Source organism: Homarus americanus, unplaced genomic scaffold (genome assembly GCF_018991925.1).
Source record: "Homarus americanus isolate GMGI-L3 unplaced genomic scaffold, GMGI_Hamer_2.0 scaffold45562, whole genome shotgun sequence".
NCBI classification, from domain to species: Eukaryota; Metazoa; Arthropoda; class Malacostraca; order Decapoda; family Nephropidae; genus Homarus; species Homarus americanus.
Window position 1 is genome coordinate 7,174,498 of NW_024744839.1, and position 22,588 is coordinate 7,197,085.

Here is a 22,588-nt window from a genome sequence, read left to right on the forward strand (position 1 = left end):
GTCTGGGGGTCAACGTGAACACCCTGGCCCCCTCCTCCCTAATCCCCTAGTGAAATCCCTAAATCACCCCTTTAAATCTTCACCCTCACAGCCTTGTTTCTAATTTTCGTGGAATTCCTGAAACCTTACTTATAAATCCCTGTCCCTAAGCCTCCTCCCAAATCCTCGTTCCCAAACCTCATCCCCTTAAATCCTCGTTCCTGCCTCCCAACTCCCTTAAATCCCCTGTTCCCAGCCTCCCCAAATCCATTGTTCCCAAGCCTCCTCTTAAATCCTCGTCCCAAGCCCAATCCCTAACCCCTGTTCCCAAGCTACTCTAAATCCCTTGCCCCAAGCCCCCTTAAAACCCCCGTTCCCAAGCCCCCAAACTCCTCGTCTCAAGTCCCTCAAACCTCGTCTCAAGCCTCCCCAACCTCGTCTCAGTTTCCAACCTCGTTCCCAAGCCCCCTCACCTATGGATCCCTCGTTCCTAATCCTCTGGTGGAATCCCTGAACCCACCGCGCAATTGAGTGTGTTTACCTTGGTGACGTCACAGAGGATTAGGTCCCCTGGTGCGCGACCATCATCCCTCTCCTGCCACTGGCTGATCACAGGCTCTGACGGCCCCTGATTGGCTCACTTGAGGGTTGTGTAGTCGTGGTGTTGACAGCGTGAGGTCAAGGTGTTTGTGTTTTGCACTGTGCGGTTCACCTTGCTGTTATTTCATGTATTTCGGGACTTGAATGACAGGGTCTTCATGTCTGCTTGTGTACGATGGCTTAACCCCCTTGAGTACAACGCTTACACTCTTGATTACGACGGTTTAACCCCTTTGAGTGCGATGGCTTAACCCCCTTGAGTACGATGGCTTAACTCCCTTAACTACGACGGTTTAACCCCCTTGACTACAACGGTTTAACCCACTTGAGTACGATGGCTTAACCCCCTTGAGTAAGATGGCTTAACCCCCTTGAGTACATTAACTTAACCCCCTTGAGTGCGTCTTAAGTATTTCCGGTGTTCACATTTCTCTATCAGCGTCAGTCAGTTGTGTTCTTGTCATGACCTCATTTGTTATTTTCGCCTGAGGCTTTCTCAACTTCTGCCCTCAAGAACATATGGTTAATGTTTCCGTGTGAGTGTGAGTGTGAGTGTGTGAGTGTGTGTGTGTGAGAGTGTGTGTGTGTGTGTGTGTGTTTAGGCCTGTTCTCAGCGGTGGTGTACAACCTTGAGACGTTCAGAGAATTTTAACTGAGTGAGATACGAGTATTTTTCCTGAGCGCCGTAAAGTGTTTTCATCGCGAAGCTTCAACTCCAAAAAAAAAAAAAACAGTCATTAATCAAGGTAAGAGAGAATTGTCCTCCCCCCCTTCACCACTCGTCTTCTGCTCACACAAAGGAATTCAGAATTAATCTTTCACAGAATTTCTCATGAAGTTATGGATCAGCGTCTTAACTGTTGTTGTTTATGATGGTCGTAGATACCATGGTCACTACTCTACCACTTAACATTTGGGTAACTTGGTCTCTTCTGGATATAAACCCAATAACTACAACAACAACAACAACAACAACGATAACAACAAAAACAACAACGATAACCAAAATACACAAGATAACTAAGAAACTATGAAATGGGTCAATTAACCTGTTCCAGCAGATAGTAATTATGCTTGAATAAGGATATACTTGTGAACATATATACCCGTGTCTCTGTCAGGTATACCATATATAACACCATGTGACAGTATATACCTCTCTCCCCCTCACCCCTAACACCTGTCCTCTGCCCCCCAACTACCTGGTGCCCCTCACCTATAACCTGCCCTGTCTTCCCTGTTTTGATGTTGTTATTGTTATAAACTGAAGTATCATTGCCCTTCAGCACCTACTAGGTTAGGTTAGGTTAGGTTAGGTTAGGTTGGGTTAGGTTAGGTTAAGTTAGGTTAGGTAAGGTTAGGTAAGGTTAGGTTAGGTTAGGTTAGGTTAGGTTAGGTTAGGTTAGGTTAGGTTAAGTTAGGTTAGGTTAAGTTAAGTTAGGTTAGGTAAGGTTAGGTTAGTTAATCTTAAGGTGAAATATATTGGAGAGAGAGAGAGAGAGAGAGAGAGAGAGAGAGAGGATGGAGAGAGAGAGAGAGAGAGAGAGAGAGAGAGAGAGAGAGAGTTTATTTGTGAGGATAAGCCTACTGTTCATAATCTTTACGTCTGTGCATTACACCCAGAGTGCCGTGTTCCCTGGGTAGTGTGTATTATGTCCCTGTGTCACAGCTACAGCACACCCCCACCCACACGACACTCCCCACACACAGCACACTCTCACACACACTCACACCTCACACACACCACACTCACACACACTACACCTCACACACACACACACCTCACACACACTACACTCTCACACACACTACACTCTCACACACACTACACTCTCACACACACTACACTCTCACACACACTACACTCTCACACACACTACACTCTCACACACACTACACTCTCACACACACTACACTCTCACACACACTACACCCTCACCCACACTACACCCTCACCCACACTACACTCACACACACTACACTCTCACACACACACTACACTACACTCTCACACACACTACACTCTCACACACACTACACTCTCACACACACTACACTCTCACACACACTACACTCTCACACACACTACACCCTCACCCACACTACACCCTCACCCACCCCCCCCCTATACACTACACTAATAATTAACTAACACTTACTTTTATACTTTAACTTTTACACAACCACTGAAAACCATTATATCAAATATTGTCACGTCGATAGAAATTACCATTACAATAATTATATATTTGCCGTAACATGATCCTGACTGTGTGTCCCTTGTTTCACCCCAAGACCACCCAGGTTGTATTGCTTCACTCACTTACCAGAGTACTGTATACCAACGCTACTACAAAGATGTGGATATACCTATAATATAAGGTAAAAAAATGATAATCGTGGCAACATTCTAATATGTATTCACTACCACCATATTACGCGTACTAATCCAGATGTTACTAAATGTTACATAATATTTCCTTGAGATATATATCAGGTGACTCAAAGAGAGCTCAGGATCTCAACTGGCTCAGCCATGTATCTGTGTTTTTCTGGAGAAATACACACACACACACGTACCTACACACACACACACACACACACACACACACACACGTACGTACTATATACACACACACACACACACACACACACACACACACACATGCTAATTATCACATACATATCTATTATTTTACACACACACACACACGTATGTACTACACACACACAGACGCGTAATACACACACACACACACACACGGACTACACACACACACACACACACACACACACACACACACACACACACACTATGCTCTCACATAATCAGTTGTGATGGCGTGAGAGGTCAGAGACGATACTAATTATCGATGATGTTCTTAAAATAGCCGATATCCCGCCAATCATTAAGTGGCGCGACACAGCTGTTGTCAACCTCCGAGATACATGACGTTAAAACAAACCGATTTACATTACTCAAGATCTGCTAACAACATTACCAGCTGTTTGGACCATAATAGAAGCTGAGTCATACTATATAAACGCACGCAGGCAGGAAGGCAGACACGCACACACAAAGGCTCTCTCCCTCCCCTACCCAGTTAGGTTAGGTCACATAAGCTTAGGTTAGGTTAGGTTAGGGTGTTCAACCATTAGATTGACTAACCCTGGGTGCCTAATCTTCAGGTGATCAAACAGATACCAAGTCAATTACACAACACCTATACAGCGCTACGTGGAGTGTGTCAGGTCCTGCTATAACTGTGTCAGGAACTACTATAACTGTGTCAGGTCATACTATAACTGTGTCAGGTCATACTATAACTGCGTCAGGTCATACTATAACTGCGTCAGGTCATACTATAACTGTGTCAGGTCATACTATAACTGTGTCAGGTCATACTATAACTGCGTCAGGTCATACTATAACTGCGTCAGATCCTACTATAACTGTGTCAGGTCATACTATAACTGTGTCAGGTCATACTATAACTGCGTCAGATCCTACTATAGCTGTGTCAGGTCATACGATAACTGTGTCAGGTCATATTATAACTGTGCCAGGTCATACTATAACTGCGTCAGATCATACTATAACTGCGTCAGGTCATATTATAACTGCGTCAGATCATACTATAACTGCGTCAGGTCATACTATAACTGCGTCAGGTCATATTATAACTGCGTCAGGTCATACTATAACTGCGTCAGGTCATATTATAACTGCGTCAGGAAAGACTATAACTACGTCAGGTCATACTGTAACTATCAGATCCTACTATAACTGCATTAGGTCATACTATAGCTGTGCCAGGTCATACTATAACTGTGTCAGGTCATACTATAACTGTATCAGGTCATACTATAGCTGTGTCAGGTCATACTATAACTGTGTCCGGTCATATTATAACTGTGCCAGGTCATACTATAACTGCGTCAGATCATACTATAACTGCGTCAGGTCATATTATAACTGCGTCAGATCATACTATAACTGCGTCAGGTCATACTATAACTGCGTCAGGTCATATTATAACTGCGTCAGGAAAGACTATAACTGTGTCAGGTCATACTATAACTGCGTCAGGTCATACTATAACTGCGTCAGGTCATATTATAACTGTGCCAGGTCATACTATAACTGCGTCAGGTCATATTATAACTGCGTCAGGAAAGACTATAACTACATCAGGTCATACTATAACTGCGTCAGATCATACTATAACTGCATCAGATCCTACTATAACTGTGTCAGGTCATACTATAACTGCGTCAGGTCATACTATAACTGCGTCAGGTCATACTATAACTGCGTCAGGTCATACTATAACTGCGTCAGGTCATACTATAACTGCGTCAGGTCATACTATAACTGCGTCAGGTCATATTATAACTGCGTCAGGGAAGACTATAACTGTGTCAGGTCATACTATAACTGCGTCAGGTCATACTATAACTGTGTCAGGTCCTACTATAACTGCGTCAGGTCATACTATAACTGCGTCAGGTCATACTATAATTGCGTCAGATCCTACTATAACTGTGTCAGGTCATACTATAACTGTATCAGATACTACTATAACTGTCAGGTCATACTATAACTGCGTCAGATCCTACTATAACTGCGTCAGATCCTACTATAACTGCGTCAGGTCATACTATAACTGCGTCAGATCCTACTATAACTGTGTCAGGTCATACTATAACTGCGTCAGATCCTACTATAACTGTGTCAGCTCATGCTATAACTGTGTCAGGTCATACTATAACTGCGCCAGATCCTACTATAACTGCGTCAGATCCTACTATAACTGTGTCAGGTCATACTATAACTGTGTCAGGTCATACTGTAACTAACCATACCTGAAAAAAACTCCCGAAAACAATGAATCAAAACCCATCTTACTAGACCTACCTGACCATCTCTACAACTAATTAAAAACATCAATAATATCAGGTAAAAATATCCTAAGTTGGGTCTAATTAACTTCTTCAATTATATCTTAAAGTTTCGTTCATTCAGTAAACATGAAACACACAAAGAAAAGGAAATAATCTGTAATCTTCTTTCTTCATTTTTCTCATTTTTATTGTATTTTCCTTAAAACCCTTCTTTGTTTTTGCCTATTTTATTCATTTTCTCTCTGTCTATCTATCTACAAAAAGATGACGAAGAATAAAACAAAAATAAGAAGTAGGAGAAGAATTAAGAATACAATTTTTCCAATTACGTGGCAGAAAGAATGATGTTCCCGGGGATATATAAATAATCTGAGGGGGGGAAAGAAGGGAAGGAGAGGAGGGGAGGTGAGGAGGGAAGTTGAAGGAAGGGGGTAAAGGGGAAGGAAAGGGTAGGGGGATAGAAGGGGGAATTTTCCAGCTGACAGCCAGTTGTGATGAAAAAAACAACATCTCCCACAACGATGTTTTAAGAAGGGTGATGAGGTTGACGTTATAAAGTCATTTCTGTGGCATGCTCAGTGGCCGTCGAGGCTTGAGGAACATACAAGGAAGAGAGAGAGAGAGAGAGGGGGGGATGAGAAAGGAAGGGAGAAGAAGATAAAGAGGGAAGATAGAGGGGGGGAGGTGCAGTGAGAAGGAGGGGACGGTAAGAGACAGAAAGGGAAGAAGTAAAATAAGAGACATTAAAGACGGATAAGGGGTGAGAAACGTAATGGAGAGAGAGAGAGAGAGAGAGAGAGAGGAGAGGGGAAGAAAAGGAGAGGGAGAGGAAAAACAGAGATAAAGGAAGGAGAAAATGAATAAGAGACGTACAGGAAGGAGAGGTAGATGGAGAAGGTGAGGAGAGGGAGGGGAGAAGAGAGGGAAATCACAGGTGGTAAAAAGAGAGGGAAAGGGGTGAGAAACAAACGGAGGGAGAGTAAGTGGAAGAGGGGAGGGAGAGGATAGATAGAGGGTGAGGGAATGGAGAGAGAGAGAGAGAGGCAGAGAGGAGGGGGAAAGAGAGAGGGGAAGAGGGAAAAAGTGGAGAGGGGATGAAAAGGGAAGAGGGGAGAGAAAGAGGGTGAGGGGCAGGAGAGGGGGGAACCGGATAGGAACGAAGAGCAGAGGAAAACAGTGAAAGAGAAAGAATAGGGGGAGGGGAGTTAGGGGAGGAGAGGGATGGAAAAGGGAGAGGGTGAGAAAGAGAAATTGCAAGAAAAGTCAAACGCCTGAGGGATGTGACACGCACAAGGGGAGAGAAAGACGACGAGGAGAGAGAGAGAGAGAGAGAGAGAGAGAGAGAGAGAGAGAGAGAGAGAGAGCAGAAAATGAAGGAAAAGAGAGAGGAAAAGCAGAAATATCAGGCGCCAGAAGAAAGAAGAAAGAAAGAAAAAAGAAAGAAAGAAAGAAAGAAAGAAAGAAGCAATACAATGGAGAGAGAAAAAAAGAAAACTGCATCATAAGATAAAACAAATTACTTGCGAATAGAAGCCAATACAAAAGGGAGATAATGTGAAAGAGAGATAAGAGAGATAGGCTGAAGGAGAGATACGTCACGAGATAAAAGAGAGTGAGAGACACTAGTTGATCTTCCGTCAGTGAGAGAAATCTGGATATAGTCTCTCTCCTGCAACGCCAATTCTCATTCAACCCTTTTCCCTCTCACTGGCCTCCTCTCTCATCATCCCTCTCACTGACCTCCTCTCTCATCATCCCTCTCACTGGCCTCCTCTCTCATCATCCCTCTCACTGACCTCCTCTCTTATCATCCCTCTCACTGACCTCCTCTCTCATCATCCCTCTCACTGACCTCCTCTCTTATCATCCCTCTCACTGACCTCCTCTCTCATCATCCCTCTTACTGACCTCCTCTCTCATTATCCCTCTCACTGACCTCTCTCTCATCATCCCTCTCACTAGCCTCCTCTCTCATCATCCCTCTCACTGGCCTCCTCTCTCATCATCCCTCTCACTGACCTCCTCTCTCATCATCCCTCTCACTGACCTCCTCTCTCATCATCCCTCTCACTGACCTCCTCTCTCATCATCCCTCTCACTGGCCTCTCCTCTCTCATCATCCCTCTCACTGGCCTCTCCTCTCTCATCATCCCTCTCACTGGCCTCTCCTCTCATCATCCCTCTCTCTCTCTCTCTCTCTCTCTCTCTCTCTCTCTCTCTCTCTCGTCAAAGATAAAATGGGAGTAAAGGGCGAGAGGGTGATGATGGGAAGGGAGAAGAAAGAGTAGGAAGGAGAAAAAAAAGAAGAAGGAGAAGGAAGGAGGAAGGAGAGGTGTGGACAAGGACCGGGGAAGGAGAGGTGTGGTGTAAAGGAGGGAAAAAAGAACAAGTGTGATAAAGAGGGGAAGAAGAAGAAGAAGAAGTGATGAAGGAGGAAAAGGGAATAACAAATAGGAGGAAGGAAGGAAGAAGGATGAGTATGAATGACCACCTCCTCTCTGTTTCTCATTCTACAACCTGAGGTGACGCCCGGTAGTGACGTGTGAGGAGCTGTATCACACGAGAGAGAGAGAGAGAGAGAGAGAGAGAGAGAGAGAGCGAGAGAGAGAGAGAGAGAGAGAGAGAGAGAGAGAGAGAGAGAGAGAGATGAGACAGAGAGAGAGAGAGAGAGAGAGAGAGAGAGAGAGAGAGAGAGAGAGAGAGACAGAGACAGGAGAGAGAGAGAGAGAGAGAGAGGGGGGGAGAGAGAGAGAGAGAGAGAGAGAGAGAGAGAGAGAGAGGATAAAGAAGAGTGAAATAAGAGAAAGCAGAGAGAAAAAGTGAGATAAATAAGGGAAAGAAGAAAGAAATAAGAAAAATTAAGAGAAAGAAGAGAGAGGTTGAAAGGAAAGAGATAGATAAAGTAAAGAAATAAGAGAAAGAATAGAAAAATAAGAGATAAAAAAGATAAATAAAAGAGAGAGGAAACTATGAATACCAGGAAGCAGAGACGTATCAGACCCAACCCGACCCGACCCGACCCGACCCGACCCGACCCGACCCGACCTGACCCACCGACCAGGTTAAACACGGAGGGCACCACCTGCGTTAATTAACACAGGTGTACACACGCCCTTCCCCATTCACACCAAAGTTATCAGATACAAGTCAACAAGTGGAGATTATATCAGAGCACGGCTGGGTATACTGTAGGCCTACTTTAATACTTAAAATATACTGCGTACGGGTAAATAATATAGCGCCAAGTTGATTATTTTATACCAGGTATGATATAAAGGTGAATACACCAACAGGTTCGTTAGTATATATTGAATATATCGTTTAGGAGATTTAGCGCTCACAGTGAACCTAATAATAATTTACACAACCTATATGTTGCCAATCCAAACGCACGCACACACACACAACTTGACGATACTCCATTCATGATGGACAGGCTACTGAGGCGAAACCCAACAAACTAGGCAATCGGCAGTCAATTGCAACTCTCCCTCTCCCAGTCGTTGCAACACTTGCACCACTGAAACCCGGAAAAGGGAGAACCAAGATGCATAATTGCAGCCTGCGCTTCTACTTCACCACATAGATCAACTCACGCGCAGCCACCATCCAGCTCATCATACTCGTCACCCTCAAAACCCCTATACCCCCAAACGTCCTATGGCGACGAACGAGTGGCGACGGGGAGGGGCAGAGATGACTGCCGGGAGTCTAGTCACAACTCTGCACATGGGCGGCATAGATAAGATGGTCGTTTATGCACTGGGACCTAGGCAAAAATGAAATCCGGTCCTGTCTGTGCGACTCAGCATCCCTTTTGGGGAGCCACTCTGCTCACCCCATATAGGGAGGGGAGCTAGTAAAGGTGACCTAAACATAGTTTGTCTAAAGAACCAACCTGACTGGGCAACCGCACCCAGTAAAGTCATCATTATGTGGTTAGAAAATGCAATCATAATCACTTATCAAAACAAAAACAAACTATACATCCTCTTATGGTTGCTCCATGGAATGTCAGGACCCTTCAGAAAACTGGTACAAATGAGCGTCCTGAAAGAAGAATTGCCCTTGTGGCAAAAGAGCTGGTTAGGTATAACATCGACATAGCAGCCATTAGTGAGTCCTGGCTCTCAGACGAGGGTCAACCACAGAATGGGGGTCTGGCTATATTTTCATCTGGAAAGGTAACCCTGCTGCAGAGAGAAACTGCATTTATGGATTTGGCTTTGCCATACGCCAACGCAACCTACACAGGCTAACTGAAATGCCTGTTGGGATCAACGAGCGCCCCGTGACACTCAAGAGTTCCACTGAATAACTCACGTCATGCCTTTTTCATCAGTGCCTACGCCCTAACACTGGATGCAAAAGATGACATCAAAGAGGCTTTTTACGTCGACCTCAACAGAGTGCTAACCTCTATCCCAGGTAAGATAAAGTTGTGCTTCTTGGTGACTTCAATGCCAGAGTTGGCAAAGATGCCGACATTTGGAAGGGAATCATGGAGAGAAATAGACTAGGCAAGTGTAATCCCAACGGCTTACTCCTCCTCAGCAAGTGTGCTGCACACAACCTCACTATCACCAATACCTTGTTTGAGCAGGCCGACAAGGTCAGGGGTTCGTGGCTACACTCACGATCCAAACACTGGCATCTCATTGACTACATCAATGTCAGAGAAAGAGACCGCCGAGATGTCCTCATCACCCGAGCTATACGTGGCTCAGACCACGGCGACACTGATCATCGGCTCGTCAGAGCCAAGCTCTCACTTCACGTCGCCCCAAAACGGTGAAGGTAACAAGTTTCCAGAAGAGGTTTTAACACTAAGCGTCTGGAGGATCCAGCAGTAGCACATGCTTTCAGAGAGCAGCTCGAACATGGGCTGATAAACAACCCGACAACAAAAAACTCAAATCCCAGTGTCATAAAAACCTGCAGAGAGACCTTAGGCCAGATCGAAAGAATATACCAGGACTGGTTTGATGAAAATGACCAGGAAATCTACGTACTCGTCGATGATGAACGTGCTGGTTGAACAGCCCTAACTCTCAAACCAAAGCCGATACCTTCTGCAAGAAGAAAGTGGTGGCCCAGCGCGAACTTCGTAATCTAAAGAACGGCTGGTCTAAAAATAAAGCATGTGAAATGCAATAACTTGCAGATCAACTCAAGATGCGGGAATTTTTCAATTCCCCTAAAACATGGTGCAGCCCCTCTACCCTCATCCGACGGTTACTCCCTAATTAAAGACGATGAAGGCATCCTTCAGCGTTGGAAAGCGCACTACCATTTGCTGCTCAACCGAAACGCCGATGTGGATGTTCAGATTACCCAGCAGGTGTCTCAGCATCAAGAGCTGACCCATCTCAGCTATCCTCCATCCCTGGATAAGGTAGCTACTGCCATCAAACAGATGAAAAATAACAAAGCTTCAGGGCCTGATGGAATCCCAACCATCTCCACTCTCTCCTGGAGAATATATGGGAAAAAAGGGAAATCCCACAAGCTCTTAAAGACGCCTCCATCGTCAATATTTATAAGAACAGGGGAGACCGGTCAGACTGTGGCAACTACCGTGGGATCTCGCTGCTGTCCATAGCTGGCAAGATTGTCGCCCGAGTCCTCCAAAGCAGACTTCTTCCTGAGGCGGAAAACTTCCTCCCAGAATCTCAATGTGGCTTTAGACCATCACGTGGCACAATTGAAATGTTCTTTTCTGCACGCCAAATACAGGAAAAGTGCAGAGAACTGCGTCGTGACCTGTACATGGCCTCCATCGACCTACCAAGGCCTTCGATTCGGTCAACAGGGAGGCCCTGTGGCGGACCCTCAGCCGTTTTGGCTGCCCACCAAAATTCATCGCCATTGTGAGGCAACTCCATGATGGCGTGAATGGCAGTGTCCTGCACAGTGGCACCCAATCTGAGCTCTTCCCCATCCAAACGGGGGTAAAACAGTGATGTGTACTCTTTCTTCCATTATCTTGGCTGCCTTCCTTTCTCATGCCAGTGCCAAATTAGCCGGCGGGGTAGACATTCAGTACCGCATGAATGGTCTTTTCAACATAAGACGATTTCAGGCAGGAAGAAAGGTGTTGGTATCTCGGCTCCCACCTGTCCACCAACGCCGGACATCGATGAAAAGATTCAACATCGGATGAGGTGTGCATCTCAAGCTTTTGGCAGACTCTGTACCCGTGTCTTCAGCTGTAGGAAGCTTAAATTATCTACAAAGTTGCACATATATCGAGCAGTAGTCCTCCCCACCCTGCTATATGGCAGTCGAGACATGGGTCACATACAGGAGGCACCTCAAGGCACTTGAAAACTTTCACCAACGCAGTCTACATTCCATCCTCCGAGTTCGCTGGGAAGACAGAAAACAAATTCCAGTATTCTTGCTGACACCAATTGTAGGAGCATCGAGGCTACCATTATCCATAAACAATTATGTTGGACTGGCCATGTTACCCGCATGGACGACAGTAGACTGCCAAAGCAGCTGTTTTACAGTCGCCTAACGAATAGTAAACGTAACGCTGGCGGGCAACGGAAAAGGTATAAGGATAGTCTTAAGACAAACCTGAATAAAAGTGCCAAATCGACCCCCTCACCTGGGAGACGATTACTCCACACCGTAGCACTTGGAGGATCACCACACGAGAAGGTGTCATTCTTTCGAGTTAGCCCGAATGCAAACCGAGGCAGACAAGTGCCAACGCTGGAAAGACGCTGTTGCTGCTCTTCCCGCACTAGATGTAGCACTTTACATGTGCAAAATCTGTGAACGACCCTGCCGGTCCCATATCAACCTTTCTAGTCACCTCAGAGCTCACCAACGAAGGTGACTTCCTTAATAACTCATATAATTTTATCAAAGCTGGATGATCGTCATATTCGATGCCGAGTGACAGCAAAGTAATAGTGGTAGTAGTCGTGTGTGTGTGTGTGTGTGTGTGTGTGTGTGTGTGTGTGTGTGTGTGTGTGTCTATGCATCATGGGGATAACTGCAAACACTGCTAATGATTTGTTTTCTAACGGCATAATAAGCACTTCATATATCTACTGGGGTTAGGTGATCGATTGGATATAGTACTCGCCTTCTGTGATTCGGGTCGATGGTTCACGTCCGGGGCACCTCAATTAACCCAGATGTGAATTGGCACCTAAGTTTATCTTTGGGGAATTGAAGGCTGTCAAGTACAGTGTTCCCGCCCCATCCCTGTGTACCCGGTAAGTATTGTCTAACCTAACTTAACCTAACCTAACCTAACTCTATCGTTGACCACCATCACCCCCGGAAGGTCACAGCTGACATGGCCAACACTACACAATGGCCAACACTCCCACCTCATAATCTATACATTAAGCTGGTGGTGTACACATTGCTCTCCCTGGCCAGAACGCCTATATTTATACAAGTGGCAGTGTGTGTGTGTGTGTGTGTGTGTGTGTGTGTGTGTGTGTGTGTGTGTGTGTGTGTGTGTGTGTCGTTAAGTATAATAAGCAACATAGGAAAAAGGTAGGAGGGGGAGGAAGAAGAGGAAAGAGACAAGGAAGAGAAGAATGAGAAGAGAGTAAGAGTAAGAATAAGGAGGAGGAGGGAGTGATGGAAGGAGAAGGAGGAGGAGGGAGGAGGAGGAAGTGATGGAGGGAGGAAGAGGGAGTTGGTTACCAGTGGCGGTGATATTAATGGTGGGTGTTGACAGCCGTTCCCCACCCACCCTCTGCTGCTCTCCTGGTGGTCTGCAGCACACACACACACACACACACACACACACACGCACAGGTCAACATCAAGAATCAATATTTACTCTTCGTCTCGTCAACACCGCCACTGACAATAATATAAACATACCCTGAGGTAAACAGGAGATAATTACGCATTATGAACGTGGAAGACCAGATGACGTAACAGATTTATTGAACGTCGAGGTATTTTGGGTAATGTCCATCTGTTTCTCTGTTCTTTCTACCCTCCCTTCCTCCCTCCTTCCCTCTTCTTTTTCTCCTTATTCCTTCTCCCTTTCCCACTCCTACTACCCCTCTCCATACTGTACTTCCCTTATGCCTCCACCTCATCTCCCGTCATTCCTTCCCTCTCTCTCTTCATTCTTCCTCCCTTCGCATTTACTTCCTTCTCCTCTCCCTTTAATCATTGTATTACACCTCCTCCTATCCATCTCTATCCCTCACCCCCTACCTCTCTTCTCTCAGTTCTTTCTTCTTTCTTCCGTCACCTCTTCTCTCCCTACATCTTCCTCTCTCTATTCTTTCGTCCATCATCCTCCTCCCTACCTTCTCTTCTTTCCCTCCTCCTTCCCTCCTCCTTCCCTCCTCCTTCCCTCCTTCCCCCATGTCCCTCCCCTCCTTACCGAACACTCGTGGTGGCAGGAGTGGACAGGACAAAGGGACAGAAGGACGAAAAATAAATAATAAAAGAGGAAATGAAAATCTAGGGTGAGAATATTGGCTTAACCTGAAGACTTTAACGACAGTACTGTTGGTGTGGGAGACAACTGACTGTGACGCGATGAATGATACACACACCCACACACACACACACACACACACACACACACACACACACACACGCCACTACTACCACCACCGCCACTACCACCATCACCACCACCACCCTACTACCACCACACCACCTACTACCACACACTACCCACCACCACTCCTACCACCACCACCACCACTACCACCACCACCACCACCACCACCACCACCAGTAAGTTTCATTAGCTGGAAAATGAGAGCAGGACGGCGAGTAAGGACCAACCTTCAACAAGAATAATTTATTCATAATTCTCCACTTTTCACTGACCGGATTATATGTCCCGCCTCACAAACACCTCCCCGCCTCTCCCCCATCACTGGGCGGCACAAACACCTCCGCCCCACCCCTTCACTATAGGACGTCACAAACACCTCCCCGCCTCTTCCCCATCACTACGGGGCTGATCAAACACCTCCCCGCCCCACCCCCTTCACTATAAGACGTCACAAACACCTCCCCGCCTCTTCCCCATCACTACGGGGCGGATCAAACCCCTCCATGCTCGGTTAGGTTAGGTAAAGTTAGGTTAAGGTAGGAACGAGGTAGGGTTATATACGTTAGGTTAAGCTTGGTTAAGTTGAAAGGTTAGGTTAGGTTACACTTTCGTTATGTTAGGTTAGGTTAGGTTTGGTTACGCTTTCGTTACGTTACGTTAGGTAAGGTTAGGTTTGGTTTGTGTATAGTAACTTCAGACAACCATTTACACCTAATTACTATACAGTCTCAGTGAAATTTTGAGGCCATTATAGCCGGTGCACCTGTATTACACCTTGACTTAGCCAGTGAGGGAAATAATTAACTCACACACACCTGTAAGCACAGCGTGGTAGCCGCCCCCCCCCCACACCCCCTCTCCCCTACCTGGCCCATAATGCGGCTCCTTCACGTACGACCTCACCCAATTTTCAGGTAATTGCTTACAGTCGTCTTTGAGGTAACGTTCACCTTATAGACAACACTTAATGTAATCCCAGAGACTTAAGTGAACTCTAATGGGCTATATCACCTGTATGTTGCCCGCGGACAGGTAGATATATAAAGAAGTTTTGGGGAGTTAATCCATTTTAGAAGGGTAGGTTACCTTGATGGTGGTCAGGTAAAGAGAGTGTATGTCACGCGTATTACGTCAAGATTTTCCACCCCATCTTTTTTCACATGATTAAACGCCATAATGTTATATACCATAGAGGGTTAGGTTAGGCTAGGTGAGCGTTAAAGTGTTTAATCATCAGGTGAAATAAGATGGGGTGTCTGACCTTCACCTGCTCCTCTAACACAAGTATACGAAGGTAGTCTATGTATCTATGCCTGTCTACTTCATTTATTATTTTCCATTTATGTCTATCAATGTCTATCCCTTCCTATCATTCTATCTTACTATATTATGAATGAGAAGCGATAACATTATTTTTTTTTCCGGTAAATATTATAAAATATATTCTCCTTTACAGCCAACCCTACCCTTGTGTACGGTGTCCCCCTCTGTGTTGAATAAAAATGTCTAGCGTTAGCCAAATAAAATATTAAAAATAGCGTCCCCTGTAGTGAAGGTGTTAGTGGAGATAGTCTATATTAATTCAGCATATAGTCGTGTTCCTCCATGCGTGTCTTTGTCTGTGTGTCATCTACCGGGTAACTCCATAACTCACTGATGAACAACAACAGAAATTTGAGCAACATGTGAACTGACATTAACATTCCTGAATCCAGTTGCGATTTTAAAGTCAAAATGTCAAAGGTTAAGTTAAATGAGCCACTGATAGGATAATTTTTGGTGTCAAGGATATGTGTGTGTGTGTGTGTGTGTGTGTGTGTGTGTGTGTGTGCCTGCGTGCGTGTGTGCCTGCGTGCGTGTGTGCGTAAAAGATGTTTATGGAGTATCTATGGAACCCCAACATAAATGTCATACTATAATTAAACCTTTAAATCCTCCTCGAGTATCACCTACGGATATAGTGACATGAATCTCACTAATGTGTTGGTTATATCATGTGGATAATGGTTCTATCCAGTGAACAGTTCGTGGGTACATAGGTAAGTGAGTAAGTAAATACACGGATGACGATCTGTGGTGAGTTATTTCATACCAAAAAGCGAAGTAATAACAAAGAATGGTCCAGAACGTCATAGATCTGCCACCTATTGCCAATATAAGCTTGATCAATAACTCTTCCAAGGCTCAGTTATCGTTTCAATGTTTATTTTGACTTCTTGCTCTCGATACCTCAAAGTCTTAAGGAGGAAAATCTAAGTTATTGTAATTTATCGTTTACTATTGAGTGTTTACCCACATATTCACCTTCATATTCCTGCCCAGTCAATAGCAATGGTGAGGTCACGGCGAAAATAGTACCCAACTCTATGGTAATTTGTATGATACAGTGTTTCTTTTTAACATAACCAACTAACTTCATAGGACGCTGTTGGCCTTGAAGAAAGAGCTGAGAGCTTTTATAGACATAGACATCCAATTTACATATTTTTCTCAGATTTTGTGTGGGCATAAAACTCTTTCAAGTCTGACAACATCCACAAAAGACCATTAGCTGGTGCACGTCAGTTGGTCATACGTATCATAGACTCGAGTCCTAAAAGCTTTGTAAACAGTATTTGTATCGTCAACCGGAGAACTGGCGATGTAAGAACGTATCTAACTTTCTGACTTACGATACAAAGCAAAACTAAAGTGCAAGTGGTGTTAAAATTAAACTGAAACTTGACTCAAACAGATACGTTCACTTAACACCAGTTGGGACACAGAATTAACATAGAGAAACTTTACAAATGAGAATTCTGGGTGTCTGTACGTTCCACATGGTAACGCTGTACGTTCCACATGGTAAGACTGTACGCTCCACATGGTAACTCTATACGTCCAACATGGTAACACTGTACGTTCCATATGGTAACGCTGTTCGTTCCACATGGTAGCACTGTACGTTCCACATGGTAACACTTTACGTTCCACATGGTAACACTGTACGTTCCACATGGTAGCACTGTACGCTCCACATGGTAACATTATACGTTCTACATGGTAACACATGGTAAGTAGACACACCTGATTAACGGAAGGTTAGATAAAATTAGGCTAGGCTATATTAAATTAGGCTAGTTGAGGTGAGGATAGCTGAAGTTAAGCTAGGTAAGATTATACTAGGTTGAGTTACGTTAGATTAGGTTAGGTTGCGTTAGGTTAGGTTAGGTTAGGTTAGGTTAGGTACTAATTCTAAAGTGGTCCGAAAAAAATGAATATTAAAAAATCAACCTTAATATAAAACATATATAAAAGATTAACTTCAATAAGACAAAAAAATATATTATGTTCTCTTCACCAGCAACACACAAATAAACCTTGGCCTTACCTCAAGAATCTTACCATAAATAAAATAATGTATAAATCGGGGACAAAATGGTTACCTGGGCGGAAGGGATCACTCTACAGGTGTGTGTATATGTAAACAAAATCAATCCTAATCAATAATGTAAATTTTTCTACTATTAAATGCAAGATATACGACGCCTATTTATATATGTATACGATATATGGAGGTAATTTGTGGCAAATGTGTTATTATCATTTTTATTATTATTGCTATAGTCGAGTTGCTGTTGTAAGTGAAATATGTTATGTCAAATCCCTAGACTTTACTCAGTTGGTTTTTACCTTTGAAGCAGAACAATATATTCACCTAAACATATACTCATTCTTGTTATCTTAGGAGATTTTTTTTTTTGGTCCTGTGATAAAAACAATAAATTATAAGCCTACTTTTTGATTATTAGCGTTATATAAGACCTGAATATCCGGAGGTAGTGAATGGTGCTGACCTCTGATAGCCGGCTGGACGAGTGTTAAAAGGTCTATAGTGTAGTGTAGTGTAGTGTTCTGTGGTGACCGTGTAGTGTAGTGTTCTGTGGTGACCGTGTAGTGTAGTGTTCTGTGGTGACCGTGTAGTGTTCTGTGGTGACCGTGAAGTGTAGTGTTCTGTGGTGACCGTGTAGTGTAGTGTAGTGTTCTGTGGTGACCGTGTAGTGTAGTGTTCTGTGGTGACCGTGTAGTGTAGTGTAGTGTTCTGTGGTGACCGTGTGGTGTAGTGTTCTGTGGTGACCTGTGGTAACCGTGTAGTGTAGTGTAGTGTTCTGTGGTGACCGTGTAGTGTAGTGTTCTGTGGTGACCGTGTAGTGTAGTGTTCTGTGGTGACCGTGTAGTGTAGTGTAGTGTTCTGTGGTGACCGTGTAGTGTAGAGACATCGATAAATATTTGGTTTATTTTAGAGTAATGAATAACACAAATTAATCTTGTTGAATGAGGCGATACACAGCCAGTGAAAAATACTTGAAATATATCCCTCCCTCCTACCTTCTCTCTCTCTCTCCTCCCTACCATCCCTCCCTCCCTCTCACCCACCCACCCTCCCTCCCTCTCACCTACCCTCTCTCCCTCTCACCTACCCTCCCTGCCACCTACCTTCCTACCCTCTGTCCCTTCCTCCTACCCACCCACCCTCCCTCTCAGCCACCCTTCCCCCACCCATCCACTCCAGCGACCCTACCTCCCACCTCACCAACCCTCCCTACCTTCTCCCCCACCCCTCCTACCCACCCACCCACCATCCTACCCACCCACCCACCATCCCACCGTCCTTCCCTCCTCGGTAGTGTTTTTAAGTAGGTTGACTCGTTAGCGTTTGTGAGGTTCGAGTGATAGTGAAGTTCGAGTGTTAGTGAACTTCGAGTGTTAGTGAACTTCGAGCGTTATTGAAGTTCGAGTGAACTTCGAGTGTTAGTGAAGTTTGAGTGTTTGTGAACTTCGAGTGTTTGTGAACTTCGAGTGTTTGTGAACTTCGAGTGTTTGTGAACTTCGAGTGTTAGTGAAGTTCGAGTGTTAGTGAAGTTCGAGCGTTATTGAAGTTCGAGTGTTAGTGAACTTCGAGTGTTAGTGAACTTCGAGTGTTAGTGAACTTCGAGTGTTAGTGAAGTTCGAGTGTTAGTGAAGTTCGAGTGTTATTGAAGTTCGAGTGTTATTGAAGTTCGAGTGTTAGTGAAGTTCGAGTGTTAGTGAAGTTCGAGTGTTAGTGAAGTTCGAGTGTTAGTGAAGTTCGAGTGTTAGTGAAGTTCGAGTGTTAGTGAAGTTCGAGTGTTAGTGAAGTTCGAATGTTAGTGAAGTTCGAATGTTAGTGAAGTTCGAGTGTTAGTGAAGTTCGAGTGATTGTGAAGTTCGAGTGTTAGTGAAGTTCGAGTGTTATTGAAGTTCGAGTGTTAGTGAACTTCGAGTGTTACTGAAGTTCGAGTGTTATTAAAGTTCGAGTGTTAGTGAACTTCGAGTGTTAGTGAACTTCGAGTGTTAGTGAACTTCGAGTGTTATTGAAGTTCGAGTGTTATTGAAGTTCGAGTGTTAGTGAAGTTCGAGTGTTAGTGAAGTTCGAGTGTTAGTGAAGTTCGAGTGTTAGTGAAGTTCGAGTGTTATTGAAGTTCGAGTGTTATTGAAGTTCGAGTGTTGAAGTGAACTTCGAGTGTTAGTGAACTTCGAGTGTTAGTGAACTTCGAGTGTTAGTGAAGTTCGAGTGTTAGTGAAGTTCGAGTGTTATTGAAGTTCGAGTGTTATTGAAGTTCGAGTGTTAGTGAAGTTCGAGTGTTAGTGAAGTTCGAGTGTTAGTGAAGTTCGAGTGTTAGTGAAGTTCGAGTGTTAGTGAAGTTCGAGTGTTTGTGAAGTTCGAGTGTTAGTGAAGTTCGAGTGTTATTGAAGTTCGAGTGTTAGTGAACTTCGAGTGTTACTGAAGTTCGAGTGTTATTAAAGTTCGAGTGTTAGTGAACTTCGAGTGTTAGTGAACTTCGAGTGTTAGTGAACTTCGAGTGTTATTGAAGTTCGAGTGTTATTGAAGTTCGAGTGTTAGTGAAGTTCGAGTGTTAGTGAAGTTCGAGTGTTAGTGAAGTTCGAGTGTTATTGAAGTTCGAGTGTTATTGAAGTTCGAGTGTTATTGAAGTTCGAGTGTTATTGAAGTTCGAGTGTTAGTCTCTCTCTCTCTATCACAATTTATCATCATCGCCACATACGTCTCACCAAACCATTAAATCTCTAATAACCGTAAAAGATAATATGCCATTTACACTAAACCATATTTACGGGTCTCTCATAAACCCACTTGATTTCAGTAGTTGATTTCTTAATGGCTACGAGAACATAAAAAGAAGAAATATTGTGGTTTTCTGAATATTTGTATAATGTTGTGGTGTGGTATATGAGGGTATGTACTAGTGGTGTGGTAGGGTGTGTTGGTGTAGGGTGTTGCGGTGGTGTAGTGGTGTGAGGGTATGGGAATGTGGGGGGTGTTGGTATAGGGAAGTGTGATGGTTTGGTGGTCTGATGGTGTGGTGTAGTGAGTGTGGGGTGTGGTGAGAGTATGGGGCGTGTGGTGATGTGCAGGAGTGCGAGAGTGTGGTGGAGTGTAGTACTATGTGGTGGTGTGTTAGGGTGTGTTGTTGTCGGGATGTGTAGGATGTGGGGGTGTAGTGGTTTGGGGGGTATGTAGGAGTGTGAAGATAATGGTACGAGGATAGTGTGAGGATAGTGTGTAGTGTGAGGATAATGGTAGGGTAGTACGAGGATAGTGTGAGGATAGAGTGTAGTGTGAGAATAATGGGAGTGTAGTGCGAGGATAGTGTGAGGATAGTGTGTAGTAGTGAGGAGTGTATAAGGTGGGTAGTGCGAGGATAGTGTGAGGGGTAGTGTGTAGTGTGTAGTGGTGTGGTAGGGTGTGTTGGTGTAGGGTGTTGCGGTGGTGTAGTGGTGTGAGGGTATGGGAATGTGGGGGGTGTTGGTATAGGGAAGTGTGATGGTTTGGTGGTCTGATGGTGTGGTGTAGTGAGTGTGGGGTGTGGTGAGAGTATGGGGCGTGTGGTGATGTGCAGGAGTGCGAGAGTGTGGTGGAGTGTAGTACTATGTGGTGGTGTGTTAGGGTGTGTTGTTGTCGGGATGTGTAGGATGTGGGGGTGTAGTGGTTTGGGGGGTATGTAGGAGTGTGAAGATAATGGTACGAGGATAGTGTGAGGATAGTGTGTAGTGTGAGGATAATGGTAGGGTAGTACGAGGATAGTGTGAGGATAGAGTGTAGTGTGAGAATAATGGGAGTGTAGTGCGAGGATAGTGTGAGGATAGTGTGTAGTGTGAGGATAATGGTAGGGTAGTGCGAGGATAGTGTGAGGATAGTGTGTAGTGTGAGGATAATGGTAGGGTAATGCGAGGATAGTGTGAGGATAGTGTGTAATGTGAGGATAATGGTAGTGTAGTACGAGGATAGTGTGAGGATAGTGTGTAGTGTGAGGATAGTGTGTAGTGTGAGGATAATGGTAGTGTAGTGCGAGGATAGTGTGAGGATAGTGTGTAGTGTGATGATAATGGTAAGGTAGTACGAGGATAGTGTAAGGATAGTGTGTAGTGTGAGAATAATGGTAGGGTAGTGCGAGGATAGTGTGAGGATAGTGTGTAGTGTGAGGATAATGGTAGTGTAGTACGAGGATAGTGTTGAGGATAGTGTGTGAAAAAGGGAAAATAATGGAGGAGCATACAGATAGGAGGATAGGGTGTGTGTGAGGATGAAGGCATGAGGGAGGATATGTGTGTGTAATGATGATAGGAGGACAGTGTGTAGCAAGAGGATAATGGTAGGTAGTACGAGATAGTGTAGTGTGAGAATAATGGTAGGTAAAAAGGAGTAGGGGGAGGATAGTGTGTAGTGTGAGAATAATGGTAGGGTAGTGCGAGGATAGTGTGAGGATAGTGTGTAGTGTGAGGATAATGGTAGTGTAGTACGAGGATAGTGTGAGGATAGTGTGTTGTGTGATGATAATGGTAGTGTAGTACGAGGATAGTGTGAGGATAGTGTGTAGTGTGATGATAATGGTAGTGTAGTACGAGGATAGAGTGAGGATAGTGTGTAGTGTGATGATAATGGTAAGGTAGTACGAGGATAGTGTAAGGATAGTGTGTAGTGTGAGAATAATGGTAGGGTAGTAGTGTGAGGATAGTGTAGTGTGTGAGGATGAAGGTAGTACGAGGATAGTGTGAGGATAGTGTGTAGTGTGAGGATAATGGTTGTACGAGGATAGTGTGAGGATAGTGTGTAGTGTGAGTGATACTTCTAGTGTAGCATGAGTGGAGAGTGTGTGAGGATAGTGTGTTGTGATGATAATGGTAGTAGTACGAGGATAGTGTGAGGATAGTGTGTAGTGTGATGATAATGGTAGTGTAGTACGAGGACAGTGGAGATAGTGTGTGTGTGAGGGTAATGGTAGGGGCAGTAATGAGGATAGTGCAGGATAGTGTAGTGTGAGCATCAATGGTAGGGTAGTACGATACAGTGTGAGGATAGTGTAGTGTGAGAACAAATGGTAGTGTAGTACGAGGATAGTGAGAATAGTGTGTAGTGTGAGGATAATGGTTGTGTAGTACGATAGATAGTGTAGTGTGATGATAATGGTAGTGTAGTACGAGGATAGTGTGAGGATAGCGTGTAGTGTGAGTGATAATGGTAGT